This window comes from Acinonyx jubatus, chromosome C1 (genome assembly GCF_027475565.1).
Source record: "Acinonyx jubatus isolate Ajub_Pintada_27869175 chromosome C1, VMU_Ajub_asm_v1.0, whole genome shotgun sequence".
NCBI lineage: Eukaryota > Metazoa > Chordata > Mammalia > Carnivora > Felidae > Acinonyx > Acinonyx jubatus.
The window spans coordinates 47,188,901-47,208,278 of record NC_069381.1 but is presented as its reverse complement, the minus strand read 5'-3'; the positions used below and the strand labels follow the sequence as shown (position 1 = coordinate 47,208,278).

At 45.3% G+C, this 19,378-nt stretch overlaps 1 long non-coding RNA gene across 1 annotated transcript in view; it reads right to left on the bottom strand.

Moving 5' to 3' along the window:
* Positions 1-1,019: 1,019 nt before the first annotated feature.
* LOC128313878 (uncharacterized) overlaps positions 1,020-19,378 on the bottom strand; it is a 33,879-nt gene continuing 15,520 nt past the window's right edge. The window contains exons 2-4 of the long non-coding RNA XR_008294916.1: positions 8,103-8,185; positions 6,406-6,967; positions 1,020-5,527 (exon numbers count right to left, since the gene is read on the bottom strand). This is a non-coding gene — a long non-coding RNA (uncharacterized LOC128313878). The remainder of the gene's footprint in view (positions 5,528-6,405; positions 6,968-8,102; positions 8,186-19,378) is intronic.

The following is a 19,378-nucleotide window of genomic DNA, read 5'->3' as shown; positions in this document are numbered from 1 at the left end:
TCAAGTGTCTAGGGGTTAAATCCGGGCTCTGCAGTTATACCTGGAGGAGCATGGAGCAAGTGCCTTAACAGTGCCAAGCTTCAATCCCTTCGTTTGTGAAAATGAGGCCGGCTGTGGCTACCTCAGAAGGTTACCAGGAGGATCATTTAATGTAGAGCCCTTGTATGGAGTAGGCAAGCAAGAATGAGTCATTTTTCACTGTAGACTTGTTCATTTAAGAAGAAATAATCAGGAACCCCCCACCCCGTACCCCAAGCCAGTGTGCATGCACACACACACACACACACACACACACACATGCCACCCTAACTGAAATGCAAACATTTCCCACTAAGATTCAACAAGGTCTCAGAGGGCTTGCTTCTTGGTCATATAAGGGCTGGCAGGTCCTCTCTACGGGCTAGAGAAAAGTTTTGTTTCCCCAGCTGCACTCACAGGGGAATGCTCTGCAGGCACGGTATTGGGAACCTGTTTGGCTTGGCTCAGAGGCCTGTCAGCACATTCAGGAAGTGAAGTCAGAGAGAGGCAGGATTTCAAACAGAGCCAGCTGCACACAAATGCCCAGGCAGTGAAATGCCTTATCTAGGCAGGGTGCCTATCAGCCCAGGTTGCCCTGGGTGCTGTCAAAGAAGCCTCTGAGAATGGCTCTGGGCCAGAAAAGGAAGGAGCAATCTCTGGCACCCAGGGGAGGGCTGTGACTTCCACAGCAAAGAAGCCAGAAAGCCTACACAGGGGTCATCTCAGCAATCCCCATGTCTTGGGCAGGGGAATGACTAAGCCCAGGCTCCCAGCGCTTGCTGGTTGGAGGGGCTCATGTTTATCTCCCTGGAGACTTGAACTCAAGTTTCAGGAGGGGAAAAAAGGAGAGGGGGGGAATAGCAAAAGAAGGGACTAGGTTAGAAGTGCTGGGGAGGGGAGGGAGAGAAATGGATGATGCCTGACAGCATGTGGGACCTTGAGAAGGAGCATGCTACCATTCTCCAGCTGTGTCCAGGAAACAGTACAGCGACTAAGACCTGAACCCTAATCCCAACTTGAACATTTCTAGCTGTGAATGGGAAGATAGTTAATTTCCCTAAGCCTCAATTTCATTACCTATGAAGTAGAGAGGGTAATATCTACCCACATTGGGTTGTTGCAATGATTAAAGAAGCTGATATATGTAAAAGGGCTTAGCTTAGTGCTGGCAAATCAGACGTGCATCAGTTAGAATTTTATGGTTGCAAGTAACAAAAAAAATCAGTTTAAGTAAAAAGCAATTTTATTGGAATAAATCAATGAAAAGCCATCAGCAGAAGTAGCTCTAAACCTGGCTATATACAGGGCTCACATGGTATCAGCAGGCTTTGATTTCCCTCCCTCACTCAGCTTGCTATGGGAAGTGTTAGCTTCATGTTCAGGCTCCATGTGATAGTGCCCAGCAGACCCCACTCTCTGTCCATAAGGAAAAGTAAGATGGAGATGGCACTTACTTGCCTCCTCCCCGGATGGTGTCTCATTGGTCTGATTGGGTCTCATATCCCTCCCTGAACCAATCACTATGGCTGAGGGATGGGAAAGGACATACTGAGTGGCTTAGGTGTAGGTCAACCTTCAATACTAGGGTTTTGGAGTCCCATCAAACCACAGAGTCGGAGAAGAAAGAGAGGGAGGAAGAGATCATCAAAGCAATGTCAGGACTTACAAAACCGTAGATGCTAGAGGTCAAACAGAGTCCAGATGGACTCTGGTCCATCTATTTTGTGATTACTCTTGTTACGCTCAACACATTTTACAGGCCAGGGTAGAGGGGCATCTAGTCCCCTTCAAAAGCTGGGTCAAGATTCATGATCCATTCTTGAATCTCTTACAACAAGTTGGGGGCTCCAGGTACAAGTTATCAAAGCATACTTCTCTGGGTGGAAAATGTTCAGGAGGAATATATTTAACAATATAATATGTAAAAATACTCTGTAAAAAATAGCTACTTATTAATATTGGTTGCTGTTGTAATATTAACTCATCTAGGCCAATTAGAATAGAATCAAAGATACTCGGGGCAAGACTATGAAATGTCGGGAAGCCCATCTCTTCAGGTCTGTGTTTTTCTCTACTCTCCTACTCATTGAACTGTATCAGTATCTACAGTAGTATTTCCACAATTCAATTGTTGAAGTAGTAAAAGTAAGAAAAAAAAAATCAATAGACTGTCTCCGTGACTGAATTCTGAGAAGAACCCAACACACCATGAAATATTTTTTCTCTCCTCACAACAAATCAAAGATCTTTACATGAAAGATCTCTGAAAATTTCTAGAACTGGTTATAAGCATAAGAAGTGAATGATATATCCAGTGTTGCAAGTGTGAGATACCAAGAAAGGTTGATGAGTCTACTGTGTGGCTTAAGACATTTCTAGGAGGTAACATTCTGACCAATTCTTGGTGTATATGGCCAAAATCTTTCTGCCTTAAGATACTAACATGGCACTGAATGATCATCACTCTCTCAGAAGGTAATGTTACTGTATTCATCCTCACTCAATGTTTATCGAATGCCTCCTCGGTGCCAGGCACCCACTAAGCACTGGAAGTGAGAAGCTATGTAAGGCATCAATCCTACTATCAAAAGCTAATGGCATTCAATATATTAATTGCTGTGACAGACATAAAAACAATGTACCTTGGGAACAAGTACCCCACCTAAGGGAGTTGAGCAATGGCTTCACTGAGAAGCCGACTTGGAATTGTATCTTAAAAGAGATGAGTGGGGGGTTGACAGAAAAATGGGGGATAGTGTTTCAGAGAGAGGGGACATCAAGGACTAAGGCAAGCAGGACTCCAGGGCCCATTAGCCACGCATCAACTGTTCATGGACAAAATGGACAGAGTTCCTGCCTACTTATTGTCAGGTAAGGAAAAGACATATAACAGATCATTAGAAAGATGATCACAATTGCTTATGAAGCCCAGCACTTTGCAAAGTGCTGAAAGATGTGCAAGCAATATTACTGCAGATACTATGAAGGCACTTCCAGAGCATTCAGTGGAAGGGTGGGGAGATGCCTGACTCAGTCTGGTCATTAGGGAAGGCATCCCCAAGGAAGTGACCTTTAGACTGAGACCTGAAGGAAATTAGTCAGGCATATGGGAGTGGGTGGGGAGAGCATTCCTCTCTTGGGCAAAAGCCTGTGTTAGAAGTAGCCAGAAGACCAGTGTGGTTAGAACGTAAGGTTCCCTCCAGGGGAATCAGAGGAGGTGATGGGAAAAGAAGGAGCCCATGGGGCAGGTGGATCCAGATGGTGTGCAGTTTAATACCACATGTCCAAATACAGTATCTTAACCCTCAGGTCTCAAACAAGCAGAGAGGTTGGATGACAGTGAGCAGAGAACCCAGGCGTTTTCTAAAAGTCACACATTTCATGCTTCAGGCAGAAGATCTAATTCCTGGCTATAAGAGACTGATCTTGACCTTAAGCTGTTTATGAAGCTCTTAAAATGCGCCCAGGGGCCCCTGGGTGGCTGAGTCGGTTAAGTGTCTGACTTTGTCTCAGGTAATGACCTCGCAGTTCATGGGTATGAGCCCTGCGTTGGGCTCTGTGCTGTCAGCATGGAGCCTGGAGCCTGTTTCAGATTCTTTGTCTCCCTCTCTCTCTGCCCCTCCCCCCACTCTCAAAAATAAATGCACTTAAAAAAAAAAGTTACATAGTTTTCAAAGAAAAAAAGAAGAAAGATGTGCCAGGAGGAGTGGTAAATGCCTCCCGTGCTACGTTCTTTCAACCTTAACAACAGTCTTACCAGCTAGCTATCACAGGCTTGCTCCCAGGAAGTCGGACTCAGACAGATCCCAAAAAATGGCTACGTCCTCATGACTGTAAGAATCAGGAGCAGGGTTTTGCTCTAGAATTGAGCTCTTGATCATTCTGCCTCTGAAGAAATCAAAATCTTTAGATATCTTGACAACTTCAACGGCTCAGCAATATCACCCTCCCTCCCTGAGTGGTGCTTCAACAGACAGTCGGTTTACCAGAAACCCTAATTCCTTTTCCTTCAATGTGAAAGGTGAGTGGGGGACTCCAGGGACCTTTTAATTTTCTCTTCCATCCATAGCTAGGCTTTATGCCCCTGCTGTTTTGAATTCCATTTCAAACAAAAAAATAACTAAAAACCATTCTCCGCCAAGCCATTTGGATTTAAAACAGACTGGCAGAAACCTGGAAAGAGTCAAGATTCTCCTTAATATATCAAATAGAACAGCCAGCGCCAATCTGAGAGGCTTTGCTCCATTTTGTAGAGAACAGGCCGTATTTTGAAAATGGATGAGTAAGGTTCACTGTTGCGACTTGTTTCAAGGTCTGGAGGCCAGGCCTGGTTTTGATCTGACAGGCCTGGGTCTCCAAACGTGGGTTATTCCTTTGCAAATGCTCAGAGGGGCGGCTGGCTCCCCAGGCACAGACCTGGAGCAGTGTCCCTTTGAAGACTTCCTCCGTGGGTCTTAAGTGGGATTTGGTGCCCATTGTGGAATCAGAGTAATGAGCTCAAAACTAATGTTTTTCATTACACCAGCAAATCAGTCAGCCCCTGTGTTTGCTCAGGTGTGCAGCTGTGTGCCCCATGCCCTGATCTCTATATAAGAACAAAATAAACATTTTCAAAAGGAAGAAAGAATTGAAGATGAAGGAATGTCACAACGGGTGAGGTAGGAAACGCGAGAGAAAGGAGACTCTGGCCTCTTTAAGGTGAGCTATATTTGCTGTCTACTCTCTTTACTAATTGGTCGCCCTCTAGTCTGTGAAGAAAAAAACCAATGGGCTAATGAAGCGACAAGATTCATCCAATTAATTGGGGCTCATTCGGAGACTCGAGCAGTGCCGGTAGATGGCGCCAGAGGGCAGACACAGCGCTCTCCCTTTCTGGGGTGTAAAGGACTGGAAAAAGCCCAGCCAACAAATTTGGCTGGGACCTGGGACGAAATCATGGGCGTCGTCCGGCTTCAGAGGGGACCAAGTATAAACACATTTTTTTTTTTTTTTTTTTTTTTTTACAGAATAAGGAAGCATATGCACTGGAAATGTTCTTGCTCCACCAGCCGGAGGCCTGGAAGTGAGCACCAGATGCTGTTTACAGGGCAGCTCCTATTTCAGAATGAAGAATGAAGCTCAGCAGGTAGGGAGGCCTTGAGAAGGAGAACCGAATTTCCAAGAAGCCCACGCTGCGACGGAACTGTGGAGAGCCCGTCTCAGGAAACTCCCTGGATAAGACGATGGAGGCTTATGTTGTCAGAATAAACCCACCTGCCTCCACAGAGGAACGAGCTTGGTACTCTGGGGGAAATATGAAATGCTAGAATTGGCAAGAACTGGGTTAAGATGCTGCATGTGTGACCTTGACCAATTCTCTTTCCTTCTGAGCAACAGTTGACTCATCCTTGGAAAAGATGCAATACTTGTAAATGGGAGACGAAATTTGATTTATGGAAAATGCTTAGCACAACACTCGGTACTCAGCAGTCTCTGAAAAACTCTTCCAGCTGTGGCATAAAACCTCTCCCTATGGGAATTGGAACAGTCAGAAAGGACAACCTTCCCATTAGTGTCACCACTGCATCTGATACACTCTGATTCTCTTTGGGCTTATCACACTATTTTGCATTCTATTTATTTACACAGGTCCTTAGACTGGGCACTCCTTTAAAGTAAGGACTGTGTGGTAAAATTCTCCCAGCATTCCCAGAATCTATCACGCCCCTGGAACATAACATCTGTTGAATACATGAGCTTTTCTTGTGAGCAACTTGTTCCAATCCACCAAGCTAAATAATTCAGATACAGAATAATGGCCACATCTCACTTTCTTTTTCTTCACTGTGTTCGGGAAAGAAAACAGAAAATACTACAAACCTGGTGATGAAAATCAATTGTGAATGTTTTGTTTTAGCCAAGGACCAAATAGAAGCCAGATGCTAAGCAACCATTTTTAGTATTGGCCAACTCAACCAGCCAAGATTCAAAATAAATTCCAAGAAGAATTACAATATGAGATGTAATTGTATAAACTGAGTGTCACAGGTTAAGCTTTGGGCATGTGGCATTCTAGTCTATGCAGGTCAGAGGGACAGATGCTAAAGGAAAAAAACCGACCTGAATGGAAGCAAATGACAGGAAGCCAACAGAATCAGGAATGCCAGCGTGGCCAATACTGGCCAAGGAGGGAATGGGAGACCACAGAGGTTGGCTCTTGTGGTCAGATAGACTTGGTTCCTAAGTAGCCCCTTCGATTGGGGCAAGTTACTTAACTGCTGAAAGACTCAATCTCTTGGTTTATAAAATGAGGCATATTTAGTCAGGATCGGTTAACCTATGCTGCAGTAACAAATAAACTCTGAACTCTCAGTGACTTAGCAAAACAGAAGTTAATTTCTCACTCACCCACAGTCTCACTCAAAGGCGGGTTCATGGGAACTCTTCTACATCCAGTGACTCAAGGATCCCACTTCTTTGTATCCTGTGATACCTCCATCTTATCATGTGGCGTCTGGGGTTACTACAGCATCGAAGAGAGAATTGGAGAAGGCATACTGGCTCCAAAATGCATTAGTACAGAAGTGACATGTCATTTCTGCTCTGAGCCCATTGTTCAAAATTAGACATCGTCCCAACCTAACTGCAGGGGAAACTGAGAAATGTGGAGGGGCATGGAGATATTTGGGGACCACTATATATGTCTGCCCCACTATATATATTAAATATTTAATTGAAATAAGTTCATCAATCAGGAGTAGACTGTGTCACATACAATAGAACAACCAAATAAAAAGTTAGAGATTTATTTCCTTTGCTATAAAAGAAGCCTAAAGAGGTGGGGCAGCTCTCCAGTCATCAGGAGCATAGGCCCCTTCTACCTTTCTGCTCCACCATTGTGTGTGGCTTCTGTCCTAAAGTCACTTCATGGTTACGAGGTGCCCTCCAGGTTCCATGGCTACATTCCAGCCTAGAGGAAGGAGAAAAAGATCAGAGCTTTAAAAAGACACACTACCTGCTTTAAAAAGTTTTCTCTGAAGCTCACCCAGCAACTTCCATGTAGACTTCGTTGGCCACTCCTAGTCACAAGGCAGTGTGTGATGTGTAGTCTTTAACACTTGTGACTGGGAGCGTAAAGGCTGGGAAGGCAACGAACAGCCTGTGCCATAACAATAACACTCAGTTCATGGGGTTACGGTGAGCACTTCATAAAAGTGAAAAAGCTTTGAATGGGAGCTGACCATTATATGTGTCCAATAAATGTTAGATATTGTCATTACTGATTTTAGTAGCCACGTCATCATTTAGGAAGCATGATCTCGGTGGCCACACCTTAAGGACCTGTCAAAAAAAAAAAAAAAATGGAGCGAGTCTTTGGTCTTAGTCAGGAGGACTTGAAAGAGCAAGGCAGGGCATGAGAGCCCCAGACCCCGCGTTAGGGATTAGGATGGGGGAAAGCATTAGCACTCAAGAGAAGGGACCAAGGTGGAATGTCATTCTGATGGGCTGGGCCAAACCATGGGGGAGCTGCAGGTACAGGAGGGAAGAAGCCGAAGGTGGTAGCAATAGGTTTTTTCTGGGGCTGACTCTGGTTACGAGAGGTAAATAGCAGAGAGAGGAACACAGGAACTATTGTGGAAAAACAGCAAACATCACAGTGACTGCCTTGGTTGGCACCTTTAGAATCCAACGCCTCCGTACCCTCAACTCTACGTATGTACTCCCTTGCTTGCTGACCTCGCTCCACCTCTGTGAGATGACCTCACCCTTTCACTTGGTTTCTGCCACCACAAATCTCAGCCCTTCTTAATGCTACTGCTTTTTCTCAGCACCTATTTCCTGAGTGCTTATCATGGCCAAACTTGGCTTTTAGTACGAGGGATAGAGCGGGGAATAAGACAGGCAACACTCCTTGTTTTGTGAAGTCTACATAGCATGTTGGCCTTTTCCTTCCTTGGACTGGTGCCTTCTAGGTAATTCCTCAGCCTGGCCCCTGGGACTTCCTCTCTGGTATCCTGCTTACCACCTTAATGGTCTTAGTCTTAACAGCCCTATTAATCACTAAAACCCAGATATAAGAGGGACAGTTTAAATCTACATCCTACCTTCATATCCCACTTCATTTGGCTCAGAAGCAGGGCAGGGCTAAGTGTGTGGCCGGAGGCATTTGTGGCCTCATCAGGAGATTCTGGAAAAGAAAAAGCCAGAGTGACAATAGTCAGACCAGCCTATACAATTCCAAATCTTTAGGTAGAACAAATGAATAACTACTTGTGTCATTTAAGGTTCTTGGGTTGCAAGCAACAAAAACATAATCTAATTTACGGAAATAAAGATTTACTGGAAGGATATGGGGCATCATGAACAAGATTTGAAGGACTAACTGAACAGTCAGACTTCAGAAGAGACAGCGTCCAGGGAAGCTCAAGGACTTTGTCTGATATCCATGCCTCTGCTAGAAAGAATGGTCCCTGATCATATTACTGTGCTTTTTCTGTCTCTACTCAAGAGACAAATTCCTGAGAAAGAGGGAGGCTATTGTTCTGGCTTGCGTTACATTTCTACCCCTTCCCACCTGAAGCCCAATTAATAGTTTCTACCAAATCTACAAGGAATAGGAACCAGCAGTATCCCAAAGCGAAACTGGGGTGTGACTACCAGAATGGGGAATGAATGCTGGGTAGGCAAATACAAGGATGTCTACCTTCACACTCTGGGTAATTCTCCTATTCCCGAAGCTATGGCTTTAGGGACATTTCATGAAGACGCATAAGAAGGGGTCCACCCGGAAACATTTTCAGTTGCAGGGAGCGAGACTGTGGCCCAGTTATAATAAACTGGATGCTGATGTTGGGAATTTGGAGTGACATCGATAGAAGTAACAATTACAGATGATTTAATAATCCAAAAAATAAAAGATTTTATTTTTTGGATTATTTGGGTTTTTAAAAGTCTGATCTATGTTTTTGTCATTGTCATATTATTGATTTTTTTCAAGTGAGTAATGTGTCCACATGGTTCATGCACCTTCCTCCATCCTGCCTCCTGGAACACGGATGTCTCCATCTTGGACCTTCAGGCCTGCCCTTTGGGATCATGAGGACTAAAACACAGGAATGGCAGGACAATGTGCTAGAAGGAAGGTAGGTTCTGGTGACCTTATGTAACAGAGACATTATGTTAGCCCTTCTCTGTATTGTTCTCTCTCTACTTTTTTTTTTTTATTTGAGAGAGAGAAAGAGAGAGTATGAGCAGGGGAAAGGGGCGGAGAGAGAGAGAGAGAGAGAGAGAGAGAGAGAGAGAGAGAGAATCCCAAGCAGTCTCCATACATGCAGGGCCCAATACCAGGACCCTGGGATATGACCTTAGCCGAAATCAAGAGTCAGACGCTCAACTGACTGAGCCACCCAGATGCCCCTGTATTGCTCTATATTTTTATGTAATAGAGAAATAAGCTTTTACCCGTTAAAGCCACCCCCTGTTTTGGGTTTTTCTGTTATAGCCAAGCCTAATTACAATTGCTTCTCTGAGGTTATACCTCCAATAAGTGATGGAGCCCTGATTCTAACTCAGTTCCAGAGCCTGGACTAGATGAGGCCAGAGAAGCACCCTAGGTGCAAATTGAAGGAGGCTCTCACTCTGAGAGTCATGCAAATGCTGACCGTACACTTGTATGATGCTGAGAATAGGTGCCTCCTAACATTTTGCAGCCTGGGTGCTTCTCAGCCTCACCCTGCTCTGCTTCATCAGCTTTCAGAGCCCATGCTTTTTCACATCACACTCACAGGACAGGGCTGAAGATTGAATCAACCTAGCAATACACCATGACTGTGAGAAAGCACCTGGTCTTAGTCTGAGATTTAAGAAGTGCTTTTTCTGATATTAACTATGAGATGCAAGGTTGTAAAACTTTCTGACACCTCCATTCCACAGCACCCCTGCTATTTCAAGAGCTAGCTTTTATCATTCGCTGGCATGGGAGTAAAAAGCCCCTTCTGAAATACCTCACCCTCCCGCCCTCCCATCCGCTTTCCAGGCAGGCAGTCTTGTTTATATATCGTTTCTCCTGGATGAATCATCTGCAGCTAGGGTACAGCTTCCACTTGTCCATGAGAAACTGTTCAAAACAATCCTTTCTATTCTGCATAAAATGTCAGGAGTAACAATAGATATTCAAAATAAGACTGCTACTTCTCAGCCTCTCAAAGTCAGGGAACAAATAAAAGTAACTATGTGCCATCAAAAATCATTTCGAAAGAAAAAACAAAACCTCCCTGTGATTGCTTCTTTTTTTTTTTTTTTTTTTTTTTTTGAGCTCCCAGCCTCCACCTTCTTTATATTATGCTTCCTGCAAAAGCCTTCCAGTTCCTTTTGCTTCTGGTTTGAAGGTGTTATTTTCACATGACGCTTCCTGAAATCCATGCAGAGTCATCATGGGGGAAAGGAGAGGGCTGCTTTAGGGGCCAGAGGTCAACTGCCGTTTGCATCTTAGGGCTCAGCTGGGCTTAGGTTAGGGGGAAACATAGAGTCATTTCTCAATAGTGTGATGTGCGGAATTTAGGTAGTGGTGCACAAAGACCTTCCGAAGAAATACGTTTTCTGTAGATCCCTGCCAAACTCTCAGGAACAGAGACACTGTAGGTGAAGAAACAGGGGCTGGAGAAGGTCACAGAAGCGGAGAATGGAATCTGGATGATGGCTTGCGAAGAGACACTGCCCTAGAGTCTTCACATTAATTCTCACAGCGCCCCCTTCAAGGAAAGCGTTTTCATCCCCATCTTACAGGTAGAAAACACAAAGTTCAGAGAGCTTAAATAACTTGCCCAAGATCACACAGCAAAGATATAGCAAGTGGGGATCCAAATCCAGGTTGACCCGACTCAATACCTCTGCTCTTTCAGGTGCGCTTTGCTGCCTGCAACAGCTCAATCTATTTCTTATTAGAGGGAAGATCAGCAAGGTGTGGTTAAGTCAGGAAACCGAGGATCTAGTCCCAGCCTGGGGACATGGGAAAGAGCATTCCTTTCCCTCTGGGCCGCCGTGTTCTTACTTCTAGGACGAGAAAGTAGAACTGGATGGTCTTCGGCCGCTTCTCCTCCCTGACATTCTAGGTTTCCATATCTACTCCCATCAAAGGCATCTAACAAAAGCATAAAAATAACAGGAAGGGTGAGCCACAGGCAGGATCCCTCCCTGTGGGTCAGGAGTCCAGGAAAGACCAGAGACAGACACTGCAGGATAAATAAACTGAACTTGGTGTTCTTTGCACTCTCCCAGTTTTTCATCAACCTTTCCAGCCCCTGCCTCCACCATCTGGGTACTCTGCTCCTGGCCTTACCACCTCCAGCCCGCCCCCACTTCTGGCACCCCATGTGGGCTTGCCTGGATTCCTGTGGTCCTGAGTTAAAAGGCCTAATTCCTTTTTTATCTAGCCAACTGGATGGTTCCTTTTTGCAAATTATCAGAAGGTGCTTCTCCAACTCGGGTGGGCATAGCCCTGAATCAGGATGTATGACTTGACAAGCAGAGCACAGATTGCCTTTTAGCTCCTGCCTTCCCCACTCAGCCAGATGCCCTGTGCAGTGCACAACTCACACAGCTGTATGTGGCAGCCCTGGGATGAGGCCAAATATAGTACTCCATTCATCCAATTACACATGGCAGAGAGGAACCTAGGCAGTATCTTCACCATTTTCTCACCTTCCCCTCCCATGTTCTACTCACCATACTACTGATTTAGTCCCCTCCCTGTGCTTCCAGATTCATCTCACACTGTCTTCCTTTCAGCTCTTTCCCCCTCCCCAGCTCCTCAGGAAAAGTAGCACAGGCACACACTCTTCTCTCTACCTGGAGCACTGGTCCCTCCCTCTTTGCCTATTAACTCCTAGTCACACTTCAAGTGCGTCCAAGGTCAAGCACTGCACCTCAGCAAGGCCTTCCCCGATCCCCCTGAGTGGCCAGCTGCCCGTATAAGTCCCTCAAGACAAGGAAGGGCCTTCTTTCCTGTGTGGCACTCATCAGAGTTACCGTTCTGTACGTATCTGTGAGATCGTGTGACACTGTTTCTCTCTCTCCATCCGGCTAAGTGGGGAAGGCAGGAGCTAAAAGTCAATCTGTGCTCTGCTTGTCAAGCCATATATCCTGATTCAGGGCTGTGCCCACCCACGTTGGAGAAGCACCAGGCATCACATGGTCCCTGAGCTCATTGCCATATTCCTGGCCCCTCAGCATGGTGTTAGGCACAGAGTACCTACCGCATAAGTATGTGTCCAACGAACGCAGGTTTGTCTGACTTGGGGAAGCCACCATTTAGCAATGATCACTTTTGAAAGTCCCCCAAGTGACCTACTAGTTTAACATCCCCAAACTGGGGGCATAAAAGAAAGAAGAGCAAATCATAGAAAATAACAATTGGCAAACCATCCCTCCGTAACTGGCCAACTCTGAAGGCATCTTCTATGAGGCATTGTGCTTAACGGGTTCCTGGCAAATGTTTGTTGAACCAGTGAATAAAATCTCATCATTTAAGGTGCAGATTAGATGCTACACCTGCTAGAAAGACTCGGAAGTAATCTCTCTGTCCTGTACAGATTCAAACCATTTCGTCATTCCTTCTTTGGTGATAGTTTTGATCTTGCGTTGAGTTATGTGGGGATCTGGGTGCCCCCTCCAAAAAAAAAAGAGTTATTTGGGTATATGTCTCATCTCATAGAGCACTTTATAATTGCCCAATTGAATCCTACTCTGATCTTCCATTCCTCAACACCTAGCACTGTGTCTATCGTGTTCAAATAAGGTTTGGCAAAGGAGCAAATGCAGAAATGGATGATAAATCATGCCTGCTTAGCTCTCTCTCTCTCTCTCTCTCTCTCTCTTAGGGATACAGACTGTTAGTTTGAGTGTATTTCTGACTTTCCTGATACTATATTCTCTTCAAAAAAAGCTGAGGGAGATGATTACTTAGGATTCTTTCAAGTACTTTAACTTAATTAATTGTTTATCATTTATTAAGGCTCCATTGTGGGGAGCCAGGTTTTTGTATCTCTCTGCCCAGTTAAGCATTTTCAGTCTGGATGATATCGACAGCTTTCTAGTTCAAATCAGAGAACTTCCAGTACCAGATACGTGCCCCACGCATGCCAGAGGTTCAAAATCCAGCTTGGGAGATCTCAGTACCCACCTTAAAATCATCTAGGTATATGCCCTCTAGGTATATGCTATTTAATAACTATGCCATAATCTATGCCATCTAGGTATATGCTATTTAATAACTACCAACACTTTCCTTGAGTTTCTTGTTTGTATCAATTGAAAACATGCGTTAATACATACAAAATCTACCCCTCTCATTAGGTCTCTGATTGAAAGACAATTTAGGTAATGTGTCAGGACGGTGGGAGTCTCAACTCTTCTCTAACCATGAGCTACCCTTAGGATTCAAATATGTGTACTGAACTATCCCTAAGAGTTGCTGAGTTTTAGGGCAGAGAGAGACCTTAAAGGTTATTTGACCTAAATGCCCATTTTACAAATGGCGAAACTTAAGTCCTAGGAGAGGAAGGGAGCAGCCAGGTGGGTCATGGAGTTGAAATGCACACTCAGCTTTGGAGGTCTTCAGAGTTGAAATACTTATTGGATCTCCTGGGATGTGAAAGGCTTTTTAAATACTTTATCACCAGTTATCTCAATAACACCTCAGGAAAGATGCATTGCCCACATTTCATAGGTGAGGAAACTGAGCTCAGAAAGCTGAAATAATTTGTTTCAGTGTCTACTGTCTGCTAGATCTTCCAGATAACAAAGCCGGGGTTGAAACCCCTGTCTGTCTGAATCTGAAGATGGAGATTCTCCCACCACACCAGAGTGGTAAAGGTCACTGGAGATTTGTGAAGAGCACACTGCTACCAAGCGATGGGTCTGAGGCCAAGAGAGTGCAAATTCCAGACTAGAGAATTCCAGAGCAGAGATGTCACGTGTTCCTGTGCCCCCAGGCCTCCCATACAACCCCAGCTAGCATCCTGAATAAGAGACCAATACCTCTGCAAAGGTATTTACTATGCATACAGATCACCTGGAAATCTTTTAAAAGTGCAGATTCTGATTGAATAGGTCTTGGGAGGGCCTGAAATTCTGCAGATTCTCAGGTGATGCAAATACTCCTAGTTTTGGACCACACTCTGCGTAGCAAGGCTGCTGAAGATAACTCAGTCTTCAGCAGCTCCATCCAGCTGTCACGCAGCACAATTCATAAGGATGACAGAGGGTAGCCGTGGGTGAGTAGTTGGAGGAGGTAGAAGGCTGTGTAGATAGCATTCATTGAACGTCTTATTATGTGCTGGCATAACACTAAGCACTGTATTGGACAATCACATTTAATCCCCACTATAACGCTCCTCGTAGCTCTCAGTGTTCACATTCTACGGATGAGGAAACAGACTCAGAATTTAGGCAACTTCTCCAAATTCACATGGTTCTGTCTGATTCCAAAACTCATGCTCTTAACCACAATGCCAACTTCCTCCACAATAAGTGTCTGTCTCCTTTGCGCTCAGTGATTCGGAATGGCATTTTCAAGGGGGAAGAAGTCTCTGGGCAGATATTGATTAGCTGATAAGCACATCCCGAACTTAACATCAAAATGCTAGTGAAGATCTTAGACCAGATGTTGGTCAACTTGCCAGAGGAACGTGCAAAGGATTCATTCACACCAAGACAGAAAGAAGCATAAATCGCTTGAGTGAAAAATTAGAAATAATTTGCATGCTCCACATGAGGAAAGGTTAAATAAAACATGGTATATTAGGCAACAGGCATACTAATTAAGCGATGGGCATACTTATTTTAGTAATAAATCTTCTAGAATAGCATGACCTGAATTGTGTTAGAAAAGACCTGTGTGTGTGTGTTCACACATACGAAGAGATTGGAATGAGGTGTTCCAAGAAATTAATATAAGTAACCTTTGGATGGTATTATTATTCATTTTTTCTTTTCTTTTCTTTTTATATTTATCTGCACTTCTCATTTTCCTATAACAGGGGTGAGTCATTTGTACAACTTTTCAAAGAAAAAATAAATATGCAAGAGAAGCTGGGAAAAGCTTTTTGAAAAGGGGCAATGAAGGCAGACATGAATTACCAGATATTAAAACACATTATAGATCTGTAAATATTATAACAATTTAAAATTGAGAAATGATAGACTGACAAATCAGTGGAAGAGGATAAAGTAAACTGCTCATTAAGATTTGGATACATAAATAATTTACTTTTTCTCTTTACATGAGAAAGCTTTTCGAAAAATAATACAAAACTATTGCCTGGCTCCCCAAATACTATATATGCAGCCAATGGACCATTGACTAAGTGGGGGGAAAATATTTCCAATATGTATACAAATAAACAGGACTAGTTTTCTTAAAATATAAAGGGTTCTTATAACTCAGTAGAAAAACTGGCAAAGAACATAAACAGCTATTCAAAAAAGGCGAGGGTGTGATGAGCAAGAGAATGGATCCTGGCTACAGTAGCTTTTAGAAAGGGGGAACTGTTTGTTTTTTTTTTACCATGGTCCACACTGGTCATTAGAGTCTTTATGTAACTATAGAGGTAGACATTCCAATCAAACTAGAACAGGAACAATTTCATGAGTCACACCTGACCACTGAGAGGTTCATCAGTAGCTTAGTGAGAGAGGGATCAGAAATTAATACCAGTATCCTATTGTGCACAATTCACAGTTGTTGTGCACGTAATTTTTTTTTTTTTTGCACGTAATTAGGCTTAAGCTCACTGCAGAATAAAGCAAAGAAGAAAGGGAAGTGACATGGCATAAAGAATGAAAAGATGTAGCTAAAGGGGCTTCAATCCCAGCTCTTCCTCTGGCTGTGCATGTCCTTGGACACCTCACTAAACCTTCCTTTCCTCATCTGTAAAATAGACTCAAGAAATCCTATTCACAGCGTTTCTCTGTGGGAAAAAGAAGATCGCCTATGTAAAGCACTTTGCACCCTTAGCGGGTGCTCAATAAATAGTAGCTATTATTACCTCCCAGAATTATTATTACCACCCATGTAAGGGCAGGAACAGGGCCGGGTGCTGTGCCTCCCCTCTCTTCAGCCCAGCACTGAGCCTATGGAGCAGAAGCCTGTGATTAGTGGGTTGGGGAGGGCAGCACGGCATTGTGGCTGCATGGATACAGCGTGACATTATCTGCACCAGCACTGACTCCCATGCGGGGAACCTCTCAGGACCTCTGATTCCTCCTGCAGGATGCATGCAGTAGGGATCAAACTAAAGGAGAAGTTGTTTGGGGAAACACTCTCTGAGCTGTAAAGCTGTGAGCCTCAGCCCTGCCCTCCCTAGTTCACAGATCTCAGTACTTTAAACAAGCTTAGCCGGCAAAGTTTACCTCCAAGTCACCTCATTTACCTCATCAGCCCATCCAGCAGGGCTTAGAAGATGTTGCCGGATGAGGAATCTGCTAACTTAGCCAGGACCCAGCAGCTCCCAGCCTAGTGCAGGACACCAAGATCCAGTTGCCTGGAAAACTATGGGAAACCGTAGAGTGCCCCCTAAACTGCCATCATTGCCCAGACACATGCCACATAACCTACACCTTCACTGCCAGCCAGACCGGGACCCGACATCCATAATAGCTGACATTTATGGAGGGCTGTCTGTATTTGAGCCTAATGCTAAGTATTTCTTTGACCTGCATTATCTCAACGAATCCTCGCAGATCTATGAGGTCAGTACTCTCACATCTTACGTACAGATGGGGAAATAGAGGTTTAGGGACGATTCAAGTACAGAAGTTAAGTAACTTATGGTTACAGGCCAGAGCCTTGCACCCAAGTCTGCCTGACTATGATCTTGGTCATTATGCCCCTTCTCTAAGAATTATTTCGCAGACGCCCCCAAGAAGTGAAGTGACCTACCCAAGATCACACAGCTAGTAGGTACCCAAACTGGGATTCAAATCTACAGCTCTCCAAGTCCGAAGTCAGGCACTCCCCATGATGCCATGCTGTGTTCCCCAGGCACATAAGCTTAGTTTCTAAGTGTCCCTTCCCCGAGTCTAGAGCCTCCTGTTGTCCCAGCCTATTGGTTGATAGCCTGGAAGCATGCCTGACTTTTCTGAGCTCCCTCCCCTGGTGGCTGGTTCTGGAGTCTGTTCCCGCCGGTGGGACAGATCTCCCCCAAAGAGGACAAATCCCAGCTTGGTTCCAGAGAATACAAACAGGAGTTCCCACTCCAGGCACGTCTACCTTTGAGAATGAGAAGCAAACTAACCCAGCCTCTCGGTTGCTGCCCTGGGTCTCTGGAGTCGACCTGCTCCGAAGCTGACTTTGGAAGGGGTCAAGAGGTCAGTCCTCCATCCCTTCTTCTCCCACTCTTGTCCTACCGCTCAGGCGGGTATGTGAGGGACGCACCATGCCTTGTGCTCAAACCTGACCCATGACAACTGTGCACTGTTATTATTATTATTTTTTTTTACGACGTTTGTTCATTTCCAAGTGTAAGACAACACGCTCATTGTGGTATCCCCCACTGCTCTGACAAGCCTGCCCTCCCCACAGCAATGCCGCAGAAGCATTGCCGGGGGCCGGAGTTGCAGGTGAAGTATAGGAACGGGCGGGAAGCACAAACTGAAATTCCCTCCAAGGTGTTCAAAGGCCGCCACAACTGGGGCAGTTTGCACATAAAGGCTCCCATTCAAACCGAGGGCTTCAGTCGAGGAAAAGCAGACTAAGAACTAGACTGTTTAAACACTTCAAACCATTTCCTCAGAAAGGCTTTCCGCCTCTCGTCGGAGGAGCGAATCATCTTCCTGTGTGAAGTGTTCGAACTCGCTTCCGGTGAGTAATGAGAGGGGCATTCAGGCCTGGACGCAGCCAGCGTGCACGTGGCGGAGCGCACAGCGCTGCACAGCTTCCTGTTCGGAAAACAGAGGTGCTGCCTCTCAGGCCCCATCGCCCCTGGCTTTTCTCCAGGCCGCCAAACAGCCGGAGGCTCGGAGGGGCATCTGCTGACGGCATCCGCCGGCTCTCTCTCTCTCCAGCGTATCCGTGATGTCTGTGACTCACAGCAGGCTCACACCGGAAGCCACTTCCCCGTGCCGGCTCTGTTGGCTGAGATCCTTGCCAGCCCCGAGAAAGGTCCGTGGCGCTGGAAGGCAGCAATCGTGCCCTGGAAAGCAGTAAGGACCCAGCCTTCCCTCGGGCTGCAGCAGCGCGAAGAGCAGAAGCACTATAGCCAGCACAAACTGCCCGCTCTGGTCAACGGGCTTGTCTATTTGGTGGGCTGGAAAGCACATGCCATGGCTATGGCGGAGAATGAGAACACAAGCCATGCTACGTGTTAGCTAGGCCAAAGTGGCACTTCAAAAGGGGAAAGGAAGCAAGGAAAGGAACCCATTGCTTCGAAAGCAGATCAGGCAGGACAATGAGAGACTCGGTGTGTCAGAAACTCCCATCCCACCTCCAGTTGGGGTTAATCATGATGCCTTCCAGGGATCTCCACAGAAATAGCCAGCAAGGGGGACGTGGGAGGTGTTGCCCTTTACTTTACACAGACTGAACTTCAGAGGGGTTAAGTTGCCACAGATCACGGCAGTAGTCAGTGGTCCAGCGGCATTTTAACCCACATCTGTCAGCTACTTAACGATTCACTTAACCCACTCTTAGCTACTTAACGATACACTTCCTTGGGGCACTTGGGTGGCTTAGCTGGTTAAGCGTCCGACTTCGGCTCAGGTCATGATCTCACAGTTCGTGAGTTCGAGCCCTGCTTCGAGCTCTGTGCTGACAGCTCAGAGCCTGGAGCCTGCTTCGGGTTCTGTGCCTCCCTCTCTCTCTGCCCCTCCTGCACACACACGCTCTCTCTCACTCTCTCTCAAAATAATAAACATTAATTTTTTTTTATTTTTTAAATTCTTTCTGACAGATTTTTATTGAAAACCACATGGCTTAGAGCCAGAGACCCTTATGAGGTGTTGAATGGAAGAACAAAAGAGAAAGAGGGAAGGAGTCCTAGATGTGTTGCTTTCTAACTCTGTGACCTTGAGCAAGTCCCCGATAACCTCCATCCCCATAATGTTCAACCCTGTGATTGTTCTAAGAAGTTGTTCAGGGGAGGCTCTTTGGGGCCCATTTCCCTTATTGACCCTAAGAAATATAGTTTCCTCATTCATTCATTTGTTACTTATTTATACCTTCACTCTGTAAACATGTATTGACTACTCAGTAACAAGCTTGGGGGCAGAGGGATAAGTAAGACCCAGTCCCTGCCATCAAAGTAGTCATGATCTGGTGGAGAGGGAAGGCCTCCAAAGGTAGTCACACTGTAGTGAGAGTGATGGGCGTCACAGGGAGAAAAAG